Source organism: Vanessa tameamea, chromosome 11 (genome assembly GCF_037043105.1).
Source record: "Vanessa tameamea isolate UH-Manoa-2023 chromosome 11, ilVanTame1 primary haplotype, whole genome shotgun sequence".
NCBI lineage: Eukaryota > Metazoa > Arthropoda > Insecta > Lepidoptera > Nymphalidae > Vanessa > Vanessa tameamea.
This window is the reverse complement of record NC_087319.1, coordinates 9,577,837-9,593,205: the sequence shown is the minus strand read 5'-3', so window position 1 is coordinate 9,593,205 and position 15,369 is coordinate 9,577,837. Positions and strand designations below refer to the sequence as shown.

Below are 15,369 nucleotides of genomic sequence, written 5' to 3'. Positions count from 1 at the left end.
TAAACAAGTACAGGATTTAAACCTACTATCGTTCGTTAAGATTCAATTATTTCAGCCACGTATCAGACAAATGTACACCTCGATTGCTTTGTTTTAAAACATGTGGATAAATTCTCAGTATTTCTTTTCAAATATTTGTTTACAACTTATACGACTTAATAGTGCATACTTTGCAATTCACAATCAAGATTACACATGCATATTTAGTAGAGATAGATAGATAGAGATTAGAGTGGTGTTAGAGGAGGCTCATGTCCAGCAATGACCTTGGAATTGATAACGATAAGGATGTCGATGGAATCGAAACGTTTGTTAATCAAATTATAAATTGCGATGAAAATATTACCGACATCAGCAAGAGGAGATTATAACCCATTCATTTATAATATCATTAAGCCCATGCTTGGTTTCCTTTGGGGCTCTTATCTCATACAGGCTGATTTGCATAAAATAATTATTAATTACGACTTATGAGGGCGTGACTTGTCTCATATGGTTAATGAAGGACGGTCTCGGGTAAGGCACAGGATGTATGTTACAATTAATCTTGTGATTAGAGATTCGATTAGAAATATTTAAAGAAATGAATTTATGAATAGAATAGGAAAATTTTAATACATACATTTTTTATGATTTTTGCTGGGCGGTTTTGTTAATGTTCTGAAATTCAGATCAGCAAACGTTAATTTTTTTTTTTATTTTAGTACTGAAAATAATTAATTATTATCAGTACCAAAATAAAAGAATTCGTATTTAATTGTTACGTATGTCCCACGAAAGAACAACAAAACGGTTTATTCAATAAGTAGTAAGTTGTATAAATAGGCAAATAAGGGACCTGATGGTAATTGACATTAGACACAAGAGCCAACAAAATTCAACAAAAAAATCAGATACAATATAAATTGCGTCTCGGTTTCGTAATTAATTTCCGACGAAATTTGGGTAGCTCAATTCAAACTCTTTCAACTTTACCCATTATTTATACGAACACCACGCGTCAAATAATTCCTCTGTGGTCATGCTAAATTATATTGTAGGCAAAAATAAATGTTTCATCCTTCGTTAATGCTACTAAATTGCTATCGATTCATTTAGCTTGATAAATGAACCGATAGTCATACCATCATGTAAGTTTTTATAGTAGAAAAGATGATAGTAATATTATGGTATAATAACGTATACGTGGGTAGCTTAACATACTTAATTAAGACGAGTCTACACAATGAACTAGTGCCAATTAAAGGTACTAATACAATTTGAACGTTCCACGGTTAGAATATTAAAGCATCAGAAAATGTTTCAGTATAGTCTGAAAGAAAGTACGGTGAAAGTTTAATTTTGTATGTAAGCAATGTGTTTTCGTCTCAAAACTATCGAGATGCTTAGAAATTAAGTCGAAAATAAATTATTTGCTTTTTTTTTTAATGATGCCCTTATTATCCACAACTATAAACTACTGATATTGACAGAAAAATAATACTGTAATATACAATAAATTACTAACTTAGCCAGCGAAAACAATTAAAACGTATTTTGTTGTCCCAGATTATAACGTATTTCAGTGCCAAATTTCATTCAGATCCGTTCAGTTCTTGCGTGATTCAGTTACAAACATCCATCCATCCAATCTTTCGCATTATAATATTAGTAAAATAAAAAGTAATAAGTCCAAAGGAATTTCTATAATCCCACAGATGATAAATTATAACTAATAAATCAGTTTTTTGTACAATAAATTATATACATACAAGAATCTTATTAGTCACTGCCCAATAAATGAATATGAAATCTATATTAAATTAATGATTTTAAAGGGTCAATAGCGCAATGGTTTACGTGTCGCCTAGCGATGTAAAAAGTCGCAGGATCGATCCTAACCCCTTGGGCTATTGTCGTCCCCGCTCTTAACACAAGTAATAAGCCTTAAAGGAGGGGTAAATAGGAATATTAGTAATTCCTTAATTCGTTCGGGGCATTGCTAGTATTCTTTATAAAAAAAAGATTGATTGATATAATAAAACTTTATTAACCTAATTTTAAGGAAATGGCATTTATAAAACCATTATAAGTTGACCCATGCAACATAAGTATATAAATTATATCTTGCATGTTATTGCCTGGCAAGTTTTCAACTCCCATCGTCTCCCTTTCGAACAACCTCAATGTGATTGTTTGATTCCAACTTTATTTTTATGTGAGCCACAAACGAGAAGTGCGATAATTTGAATCATTTATTTTATCTTTTACAAAACTACAACTTATAAATTTTGTAGAAATACGAGTAGATCGAACCTCATTCTTTATACCCTTGGTATATATTATATTGTCAGGTTGGATAAGCTTCTACCTTATTAAATAAGAATACACTCATTGACGTTTAAGTAATATCTGCATGAAAAAAAAACCATATACCAACTAAATTTAATTTATTAAGTATTTCAACTTAAAAAATTCGAATAAATATACTGTTTGAAGTTATAACATTTTTTTACTGGCTTCGTTAATCTGAAAAAAGATTGCGGGTTCAAACCTTGACTGAGCATTAACGAGCTTTCGTGAATCCTGCGTATGTCGTGTAAAATTCGGCCACGTGTGTATGCACCAACTTGCAATGGTGGTTCCATTCCGTGGTGGAATAAACTCCAAATATTATTCCAAGAGAGATCCAGATATTACTTTAATTAATTCCTACCTTTAAATAAATAAAGACCAGCTAGGTTAGTTTAGTTTCAGAACTAGTTAAAATGGCTAATAGTAATTTTTTAAAAGTATAATTTCTTTCTGATATGTTTAAACAAATGATCCTAAGCTTAGTAGAAAAATTTCCAATTGAAAAATTCATTATTCATGTTACATAAAGAGGACGCCGATGCTATCAAGAATTTGTAATTTTTATACAACTAAACTAAAGCAAAAAGCAGGTTGAGGTTTTAAGCGTAATTTCCAGTTAGTACTTGTTTTATCTTGGCACGAATTAATCCCTTGGAAGCGTAAAATGTTTCACCAACTTGCAACTTCAATTCTATTTCAGTTCTGTTACAGCAGTTGCCGTGAAAGGACGTGCGCGGTGTTCTAAACCAAATCCCCTTATCATACTAGTACGCTAAACGCTATAAACATTTTCTTTGATTATCAAATTTCGTATTTAATTAATACAGTGTTATTGGACTGTGCTATTTCAGTACTTTTCTCTTTGGTAAAATTTTCATTCTAGGATTAAAACTTTTTTTTGCCGTCAGGATTTTGAGTGAATTGTGCTAAATTGCGATGACTGTTGACAGAATTGACAGATAAGGGTAAGTGTATGATACTTGTTTTGATTGAATTGATTCGTTCAAATATTTTTTACGCTTTTTCAATTATAATGTGTTATTCAAAATATTATTGTTCAATCCACAATTTTTATTTGATGAATTGGAAATACTTGCTTAGTTTAATTTATCTACTTTCATATTTTTATAATGTTACAAATTGATTAAATTACAGTGACCACCTTTAAGGTAAATTAAATGATGTATGTTGCTCGTTCATTAAGATTAATTAACATGAAATTTTGACTAAGGTTTTAAAAGCTCTACCCTTTGTCAACGCTCTTTACATTTGTTTATCTTAAAATTACACAAATGATGTATAGAAGGCGTGAAAAGGGTTACTGTGTTTTGACGTCACATTTTGTAAGTTTACTCATTAATTTTGAAATTGGGTTAATTTTGTAAAAACAAAATATAATATCATTAGACTAATAATTTGTAAATACTACAACATTTGATGTACTTGAAATTCAATAATATCTTTATTTTTTATTTATTTTTCAAAAAATATATATGATATCCAGGCGGAATCATGGAGTAATAATAAAAAAGAAAACGTCTGAAGACGTTATAATTTTTTAGAGTTTAGGTAATACGTGACTTCGAGGTGTAAATTTTACCTCGTACGATATAAACGTACATATATAAGTATATCGTGACTATGTACTGTTAGCCGTTAGCATTATTTACGATTCGTGAGGTCTTTCAGATTTAGTATCTTAATAGATACGAATAAAAAAATGACTTACTCGTAACTTGTATCGTATATAATATGTAAGTTAAGGTAGTGTCTTAGAATTTTCTTTGCTATTAAACAAAATATGTTATTTAAATACTTACCATAACATTTCATTGTGATCAAATGGTGAAACGTAAATTTTGTAAAGATATAAATAATATCTCAAGTGATATTTATTAATTTATTACAAAGAGAAATTCAATTCTTTTAATAAAATAAAATACTCTTAATACCGGTCAATTTTCAGTTTCGTTACCTACACAATTCCGTATTATATTTCTCCTGTAGCCGTATAATTGGTTTAACTTTTCTTTAGCTCATAGCACTTTAGTTGAAAGGTTCAGTAAAGTGATTTATTTCCGAAATAATAAAGTAAATAACGCCTTTGAAGAAATAACTAGACATTGATACAATGATAAACAAATTACATTCACACCTTGACTATCGGAGTGATCAGTCAAGCGCTTAATTGTCGTCAATATCGATTTCTCAATTAGTCGCTTTGACATTTTTCATAAACGTTTTCACTTTAGTTTTTAAATTCTATACGAACACGTATAGACTTTATTTTGTGATGTTTTCTAAATACCTACTATTCATTATGATTTAAAAGAACAATAAATATTACATATTATCTTTCGTTGCTTTGTATTGTCTTCTTTATCCGATTTATTAATGTCAAAAAATCAACAATTTTCAACTGAGGGAAGTGGCTCAGTATGTAGAATACGTTAAGAGATACGTAATTAGAAATCGCGGATTTAATCACGTGGATCACGTGGTCCTCATAATTGGTGGTATGTTCCCTTACCACCGTACAGTACCACCTGGCTTCTGCTGATGTAATTCCCTCAATGGAAGAACGTTGTGGAATGTAGTCTAATGGTATCAACCGCATTTATGAATTGTTACATCGCTGTAGATCGTTACAATAGAAAGCGCGAAATTGATATTGGAAAAAAAAATATATTGAAACACATTATTATATATTTAAATGTAAGTACGCATTCATTGTATACATTAAGTTCATTATGGCTTCAATTGCATTAAAATCAAGCGTTTACGAAGCTTCGTATTTACATTTTCTAATCACGCCCAAGCCATTTAACGAAAGAATTATTCTCTTATCGTAAACTGATTACCATATTTAGTACTATTTGTTTTTCTTGATTCCATCCGCACCAAACTTATTTTATTTTCCCGTAAGTCTAGCAATTTATATCCCTATTTCCTTATTCTTGTCCCAACAAAAGCTCTACGTCAAATATATACTTGATCATGATGAGGTAGCGAGCAGGGTTACTCTCGTATTTATACGCATTATATTAATCTGCAGTTCGATTACCTATTTACATAGAATATGTTTAATTTTGCAATAGTTAATTTATTATCTGGTCTCTTTATGTAGTTCTTCTTTATGAATATTCTTGAAAATATTGTTGAATGTAAGGCAAGGTAAATTGTTCGAATTACTGAGAGCATCCACTTCGTAAGCCTGACTTGCATTAGACAACATAACCTGCTGCATTTTAAGCTACCATAATGAAATCAAGGAACGCAGGTTCACAGAGACTCTACGATATCTAGATAGTTAGTGTCTCTACAGTCCTGCATACGATGAATACCAGTTTACCAGGACTTTAAATCATATCGAAAACTTTAACCGGATCAAAACATTTAACTGACCAATGCAATTTTGAATGAAACGTGGGTCAATGATTTTGTATAGGTTTATTTTGATTGAAAATTTTAATAAGAAGATTATTAAAAAACGTACGCATTTTTTATGCAGTATGTATAAACCTAATATTTTTTATAGCACCTCGAAAAGATTTGTCAGAACCGAGTTGAATGTTAGTAGGTTAAGGCTATTTAACCAATATTTTTTGGGAGCTGACCAAATCTTACTTTAATCCATCTTACCAAACGTCGTTCCATCGCAAGCATCCTTCGGTCAATGGCTTCATTACATAGACGCAAATGTATCTAAGTTATTATTATTGAAAAATGTATAGTAACAAGAATGTAATATCAATAAGTTTAATACAAGAAAAATACTCTAAAAGAACCGCATTAGCGAAGAGAATTAATTTATTAAAAAAAAAAAAAACAATGTTATTTGGTTATCACTTTCGACCGATTCTTAAATCAAATGTACTTGATATCGATTGAATGTTGTGATGTAAATTGTTAAACATTTAAATTAAACTACATATCAAATAATGTTTTCCCAAGTTATATCAAAAGCCTAGCTGAGATATATCTTTTGATCGCAGAATTGAATATGAAAGAAACATAGACGTTGAGTGTTTTTTAAAAAAATCTTATCGAAACGAAAAGATGTTCGATCAACAACACTTTCCATTATTTTCTGAAAAGTGAAATATACGTGAATTAATTAAATATCTGTGAATTAGAATATGAATTGCTGTTTAGGGATATAAATATTTCTAATGTGGACTATATTCTATAAAAAGTGGTAATTAGATCGCAAACTAATGCTGCACAGCATCCACATTGATTTCAATAAGTTACAAAGCTAAACGATGTGAATTATTGTAGAAATAGAACATATAGTGTAATTAAATAGTATACTAGCACAATTGTAGTAGTTGCCGATCTACATGAGAACGTAATTAAATTGGTGTTACGTATTGTAAAATTTATTCTCCAAAGTATGTCTGGGAAGAAAAATGTTATATGAGAAAGAAAAGAGCAAGCAAAGCAAGCCATTTTATATACTAGGAACATTTTAAAAATTAGTATTAGGATAATTAGGAGCGATATGTTCATAGAGCTATATCATATAATAATGTCCTCCACATACGACCTCGTTGCGGTTTTATTATACGTATAAAGTATAGCTATATTATTAATGTAATTAAACTTTACAAATATAGATAGGCTTCAGAAATAGACTGTTAGAACTCATATAAATGTTTTAATCTTTCAAACTGTCGATAATAGGGGATTGCGCAAGCCAGACTTGATATTCAATTATTAGTTTTTTATCTATCAAAGCAATAATATATTGTATAACAGTAGAAGTTAAGTGACAACATTAAAATGCATCGTTGTTAATAACGCTTCCTTTTATTTTTAAGGAAAAAGATTTGAAGCAATTTTACTAATAAGACTTTGTATGAATTGCGATGTTATTTATTTTTCATAAACTATAGTACCCATTATTTGTGGAGATAAATTATCTTGACAAATAAAATGTTCATCGTAGCGCTCTAGATAATCACCAGGGAATTTTATTTGGGATTTGAGCAAGTTTTACGTCCTTAATCTCTCTTGAACAAGAACAATAAAAAAGTAATATTTTGGAAGAATTTCTGCACTCACTGTTTTATTCAACAAAGTGGTTCTCGGGGTTATTTCAGAGAGTAAAATGGAGTTGGATGATTTGATTTTCTTTCCGCTTACGGGTATGGAATGCGATTAAGGTGCGACATGGAATCACAATGTGATGTAGATATCATATATAATATATTTAAAAAAATATTTGTATGTTTGTCTTCTGTACGTTGCCAAACCAATGATCCGATTGTGAGAAAACTTAGATAAGCTGTTCTGTGAACACACACATCTTTTTTTCCGTAGAAAATATTTTTTTTTATCGATATAAACGCTTATTTTTCATGTACGAAGCCGGGACCGTAGTTAGTTTATTATAAAACAAAATCTATTTTTTATTTTTAAATTAGTTTTTACATGCATTTTCGAAACATGTTTGAAAATTAAATTAAATTAAAAGCAACCACCAACAAGTAAATTATAAGTAGCTATTTTACTCAAACGAAATACATGCTCAACTACCAACTTAGAATTAATTAAAAATAAAGAATTATACTTAAATAAAAGTCTAAGTTGTATTACTTTAAAAACATAACGATATGAGAAATGGAATATTTCACTGAAAATATATTTTATGCTTGAAAAATGTTCTTCTTTCTACATTTCATCTCAGCAGTTCTGATTTTATATTCATACATTCACAAAACAACAAATAAAATAATATCAACGGTTGGCTTGTGGCGATTTCAAATTTGCTAAGAAAATATCATTTTGCATTAAAACCAAGATTGTTTCGACGTACGGAACAGCGATTAGGAATGAATTCATTAAACATAATTACCTACTTACTAATAACATAAACATAATTACTATGTAAGTGATTTTAAAGTTACAGAATGCTTTGTCTCCTTCTTCCAAATGTAAAAATACAGACGTGAGAAAGAAACGTATACTGTTATTCATCCACGATATTATTGTTCATGGTAAAGGAGGTCAATAAAAGAAGGCTTCACCAAAAAAATATACCGAAATAACTTTTCTATATACTAAAAGTGTTGAATGCCTTTAGTTTTGTTATTTTAATAATTTGGAATAGTATCATATTGTGATTTTGTGTGTAGGTCTAGTGGTTAGCTTATAATGCTGCAGATCTCGAGGTTCTGGGTTCAAAGTCGGTCGGACCGATAAAAAGATATCGAAATTTTCCGTCGGAAATTCTTTGTCACAGCGTATTTCTCGCAAAGTAGGTAAATGTAGTCCTGAGTTTGAACTCTTTCGTTAGCTTTCCTCAACATCAAATTTTGTGAGTGAAGGAAAAGAGGCATAAAAACTCAATATGAGTTTACGAACATATCTGTTTCCGTTAATATGTTCTGCTTAGTAACTTAGTCTTCCTTAAGAATGGGAGTCGTTGCTGTCATTTTTTCGGGAGGTCATCATCAATAATTTCTTAGTTTGCGGTACACGGAACAATTTTATCATGTACGCTGTTGCTAGGACACAAAGTTTGTACACTGTGCATATTTAATATACTTTTAGTATAAAATGTTTTATTAGCCGCGAGAGTTTGTCTTGTTTATAAGCAAAAAAATAGAGCTGTACGTGTTTGTGGTTTTATCATAGACTAGCAGTTCCGGGCGGTTAAGCGTTACTGCTCCGCCCCCTTGGGTCATAGCGTGTTGTGCAATGGATAAACTTTTTCAATAAATGGGCTATCTTGCTGAAATATTTCTTCAATTTATGCTGATAGATAATGAGACCGGCGCGTTTTAAGAAATAAGGAAAACTGTTTAGCTTTATATAGTTATAAGTATACGTATTATTACTGACGATTTCAAGTGTAAAAAATATCGATATCCATATAAAATACTTATAATATTTCTGCATATCCCCCTAAAGTGATGCGATGAAGTATGAGTGGCTCGTAACCCACGGCGCCGTCCGGCTCTGAAAAGCCTGGATCATTCCATAAAGAAAATTTATGGTATGCGGCAACTAGAACCGTTCATTCATGTGTCCGTCCTCTGGTCTAATACGCGCTATGATTTTTATTCAAATATAAAATATGAGTTTTCGGCGCTTACGTATTTTGTTATTTCTATGGCTGAATTATAAAAACAATGAACTATTTATTTAGTATAGTATTATATCAACATAAATTATATTAGATACAATAATTACAAAATATTAAATAAAGAGGATAATAATAATTAAGAATGTTACTTGTGAGATGACGTCAGACAGAGAAGTATGGAAGAAGAAGACATACTGCGCCGACCCCAAATAAAATTGGGATAAGGACAGGAGGATGTTAATGATATATTTTATTTACGTCCCATTGATTTATACTTATAATAAAAAGTTTGTGAGTTATGTTTAACGCGCTAAGCCCAGCTAACCTGGAATCAGTTTGATTAGAAAATATTTTTTGTCGTTGATAGCTCAATCATCGAGGTAGGTTATAGGCTATTATAACATCACGCTACGATGCTTAGTAGCGGAGCAGTAACCATAAACGGTCATCAAAATAAGTACTGTGAAGGCTTATTTCTCATCGTGTGTATAAAATAGTTATGTTTAAATATAGCTAATTTAATTTACTAACAATATAATTATAGCTACTGTACAAATCATGATCGCGTGAAATGGCGGCAAGAATGCTAACAGCATTGTTTTTGGTCTTGTGTTTTTCCCAGCAGTGGGGATCTGTTACTTTTTTTAAAACATACTATATCAATCCAAAACAAATGGAATAAGGGAGAGTGAAGGATGAATGTATGTATGTACTTACAACATTGAAAAAATGTACTTGTACTTATTACAAAAAAAATACGATGTGACTTACAATATCTAAAGCAAACCTTTGAGGTTTTATGAAAAAAATATTTATTTCGTATCTCTAAGCTAAATATTTTTCTAGTGTATGATTTACGGCCTATTATGTTTCCGTTTTGTGTAAGCTTCTATTTGTACAATATTATTCTGGCAAAGAAAAGCCCGTAATCTATATGAAAAATATTTATATTTTGCTTTTAGTAAAAATACTTTGTTCATACTTAATCAATAGTATTCAACATATAATATCAGTCGTTGGTAGAAATCATAATTAATCTCATAGGTGTTTCAAAACGACGACCTCTAATGTTACATATTTATTTAAAGATTCTAAACGAACCCGATTTTTCGATTTCTTATTTGAGCGTTAGAGTCTAAAAATAAGTTCCAGCCTAAGAATTAATTTAATTTGTGTTTATAATAGTAAACAGTCGTCAGGAAACCGACATGTGTTGGATGAAAATCTTTTACATGTTTATCCACTAATCAGGATTGAAAGAACGTTGTGGAATACGCTACTAACCTTTTCAGGAGATGAGGTCTTATGCCAACAATAGAAAGAATAGGCTGTTGTATTAGGTATTTATTCTTTTAATGTAATCGATGCAGTGCAAATTTAAATAACAATAAGGTAGGAAAGCGATGAGTTATAGTATCATGGTTTTCTTTTAAAAAATCAAATGCCAAACGGCAATATCTTGTATTGTTGTGTATCCAAGGATACAATGTAATCTTATTACTGGCAACGCATTTGGCAATATCAGCAATGTCCTTCTTTAGGAAAAAATTGAGCCGTCGACCTCGTTCCATTCGTAAAATATTGAAAACCGTTTTACGCTGATATGCTATTTTGATTTGAATATGCTTTTTTTATTGCATGTATTGTAATTAAAGTATATCACTTCTTAATGATCATGTTGTATAAATTCGTGTTTTTACAAAATAGCACAACATCTTAGTCTCAAGACGTATTTACTTCTCTACCTTTCGACGTTTTAATAAAAGCTTTCTATTGCTTTTTAATCTGTTTTTCAAAATAAATGACAAGCGAAATTGAGTTTTAAAACAGGAGAGCCTACGCGTTGGTAGTCTTGCAAATTACAGCGATTTAGCCGACAAGGTAAATGCCGACAATTAGGCCGAGCTGCGGCACGTCGGCGGGGTCGACACGGCCAACGAGTTTATTTAATATAGCTAGAATATTAATTTTTTATCTTTACGTTTTATAATCTATAACGCATTTGTCTTTTAAGAAAATGGTCGGCGAAATATTTTTGTTCGTAATGAAACTTCTTTGTTTAAAAAATCTATGTAATAAATATTTAAGTGACAAATATTTAATTTAAATTATAAGACAAAGTTAAATACTGATATTTAAATAAGTAAATAATCAAAGCGTTAATCTTTTGTACGAGTCTATGAATATTAGTAATAATAGCCATTAATAAAATAAATGTTGCGTATAAAGAATATGACAGTTTATCGTAATAAATTGCCATAGCGAATACAATGTGTTTATTCTCAAAATAAAACAGTTATTATCCCGTTTTAGTTCATATTATATTATTAAAAGATAAATATTTTCATTATCATCAGTGTTTATATGTATTGTTCGATTAATAATTCAATAAAATACTAATATCAATAAGCTTATTTTTATTAGTGAAACATATTATATACTGAGGACGTTAGCGAGTTAGGGAGTCTGATTTTTGCCAGCATGACGCTTACTTATGCCGTCGCCTGATAATAAGAAAAACATACTAATTTTAGTAACGAAACACTACGATTTTATTTATTTTACTACACATAAATGTATGGGTTGGTTATCTTTTATTATAAATTATTAAAATAAACTAGTTTCAATGGATAACTCGTAGGGACTTTTTTTTAAATGTTTGGTGTATCTATTTGTAAGCTTAACCAGACTTTGCAACGAAAACCTTTGCAATAATAATATCTGAGTAAGAATAATATCTGGAATTAAAGTATCATAGATTATGAAATTATATGTACCCATTAAACAATCCGTTTAATAGCTATTTGTGTTGAGATATCAACGATTTCAGAAAGGCGTTCTCTGGAGTCTTCTTATTTAGGTATTGCTAATTATATTATAGTTGCTACAGAGTTTTGCTGGTTTCAAGGGATAATGAACAGAGTCAAGAAATTTCCATGTTTGGGTCAAGTTCTTGTAATCAAATTGTTTGATACGTTATGTTAAAGGAGTTAAACTTTGCCCTAACTAAATAAGATCTGTGACTGCTTTGTCAATCTTGAAGTTAGCTTATAATGCTATAATTGTCAGTCTGGACTAAAGTCCCGCGAAGAGGATGTAAATTCAAAAATATTGAGTTTTACTCTGTCAAGATTTGCTCAGTAGCATGGGGGTGGAAGTTGACAGCATTACGAGTGTAAGAGAATAGGGAGTCCATCTGTGTTTGCGCACTTCAATGTTAATCTTCAATGTCTAATCTTCAAGCTTCGTTGAGAATGGTTTCTATGGTAGTAGTCAAAAGGAACTTAATGAGGTTTTATAATGTATCAATATTATAAGTATATTAAAAATACAGCTCACTTATTGATGATTGTTTGTCGTATTAAAACATTATTCTACGACCCATGAGAGCGGAGTAACGTTTAATCTTGGTGAAAGCGGGTGGAGTAGTTGGTAAGTTCACATTTATAAGTTTTAAGAATTTGACACGTGATTGTATATTGTATGTAATTCTGAATGCTTTCAGTTGGTTTAATGACGCTTTGGCCCTGAAGAGGTTGAGAGTTAAGACAAAACTCAACGCCTTCCGCCCACTTGATCTATTTTTAGCAGCTCTTGTTAAGGGAGATCGTCTCGATTGCTTTGTATCTGCAGAAAAAGTTATATCTTAGGATTTTCTTTACTCTTCCTCGCAATTTTACTCAGTTTCAATTTCATGAAAAATCTATTTATTACAAAGGTGGGTAGTATATTTATAAGGCATGGGTAATATTTAACTTTAACTTAAATAGAAATTAGAAAGAAAACTTTCTGTTGTTATTGTGAGACTATCAAGTGAGTTTTACTATAAATCTTTTTTCTTTCGAATTAACATCGAAGTTATAAAACGAACATTTTGAGAAAACCAGAAAACAGAACAATTGTCGCAAAAACTTCAGCGGTGTGATTCTATAAGAATTCACTTTGTATCTTACTCGTGAAATGTTGACAGCCGCCTTACAGTACTATGCCGTTTTGATACGTGTATCCTATAATGTCCCATTTCACAATATGACATTTCGTGGTCTGCGACGTTTCGAATTTCTTCTTACAGAATACCTCTATAGTTCTTAAATCGTGATTTGTCACGTGCTACGTGACAGGGGAAAACCAGTGTACGACAAATTGAATGACTTGCTTATCCCCTTGTCAAAGCTAGTGGATTGGTTGTTTGTTAAACTTAGCTCAACTGAATAAACTTGATTTTATTTGTAGAATTATAAAAATAAACGTGTAATGTTTGTCAATTAATCATTTAAACTGTTTAATACTGTGTAATTGTCTCAATAAAAATAACTAACCGAAAAATGTTGTCTTCAAATGTTATAATTATGTATTTATATTAGAAGCTTTGCTTGATTATATAAGATTTGGAGTTGAATTTATAGTTTCGGTTTATATACATGTATATATATATTTGTATATATATATATAACGGCGAGCCGGCAATATTGTTTGGTTCGGGATCATCATCTTCGTCATACATATTCACAAATAATACAACAAATCGATAGCTGGATTATCGTATATTGATTTTTACAATATTTCATTGGCCGCGACCACATCTGTCTTATCCTTCTTGACAACTGACATGTTATGTTTTTTTAACGTGACAAAGAGTGATTGACTTCACTGGCCATCCCGAATGAAATCTCGAAACTAAGAGATTACAATCAAAGTATTTAATTATCTGACGCTGCGACATATATATATATATACGTGTTATACAAGTGTACTCGTCATTTTCTCTTCTGTTATGTTGCTTATTATGTAATATATCTGAATAACTGGTTAGTAGGTGTAGTCGAAGTATTGCTATTTGGTGACCTTATCACTGGTTAATGTGTGTATATATTAACCAGTGATTAGGGTAAAATACCCACCCAGAAGGATAAACGAGTAGGTACGCAGTCGTTCATTAATTCAAGTAGTAAGGATATCAATGTCCCAGACAGAAAATGATTCAAAGTAAAGTATTTTGACTGTAATAAACAGTCAATCAGCTTACGAAACCTTAGTTTTAAGAACTAGTAACAAGATTACCTAAGCTAATAAGACATAAATACTAATTTAGTACACAATTGGAAATTACCAGAATATAAATAAGGACTAGAGGCATGTGTATTGTAACTTAATTGTAATTCATTGTCGTTCGTGTCGTGTCGTTATGAAATTTCACATTAGCTGTAAATTTTATAGTATTTATCAAGTGACGACCGTATGACGACCTCCGTGGTCGAGTAGTGTGTACACCGGTTTTCATAGGTACGCCACTCCGAGGTCCGGCCGAGTCGATGTAGAAAAAGTTCATTAGTTTTCTATGTTGTCTTGGGGCTGGGTGTATGTGGTACCGTCGTTACTTCTGATTTTCCATAACACAAATGCTTTGCAGTAAATTCAGTAGTTACTTTCTTTCACCATTTCAAATGCAAAGTTGATTTGCTTAACTGGTTTGGTCGTAAAATAGCAAAAAAAGACAGTCGATTTAAAAAAAATATTAATAGAAATAGTTAATTTTTTTTTTAAACTTATTATTGCTAGAATTTTTGTTGTCTCTTAATCATAGTTGTTTAATTTTTATTTTTATATTTAATTAAAACTAATTTTTCTAGTATTGATCCTAAGTTTTTTCATATATTGTGACCGTTTGTAATTCACGGTTGAAAGAAGAATCCCTACATATAAACGGAGAAATGCTACGGTCCATTAGGTAAGGACGTACTAATGGAAGCCACGAGAAACTACGTTGGGTATTATAAATATTCAACATATTATCATATAAAATTTTACGTTAACGCAACATTTCACGTAAAACGTTAAACGATATTTTTGAATTCTAAATTCAGACCGCGCCTCTTGTAACAGATACTCTCATTAATTTGGGATGAAATGAATATAATAAAACACAATTATTTACTATTGGA

General features: G+C 30.7%; 1 protein-coding gene across 1 annotated transcript in view; it reads left to right on the top strand.

Annotated features, from left to right (window-relative positions):
* The first annotated feature begins 3,014 nt into the window (after window positions 1-3,014).
* Window positions 3,015-15,369, top strand: part of LOC113402592 (trace amine-associated receptor 8c) — a 55,764-nt gene continuing 43,409 nt past the window's right edge. Inside the window, exon 1 of the mRNA XM_026642885.2 lies at window positions 3,015-3,299. The gene's annotated coding sequence lies outside the window, so the exon portion shown is untranslated. The remainder of the gene's footprint in view (window positions 3,300-15,369) is intronic.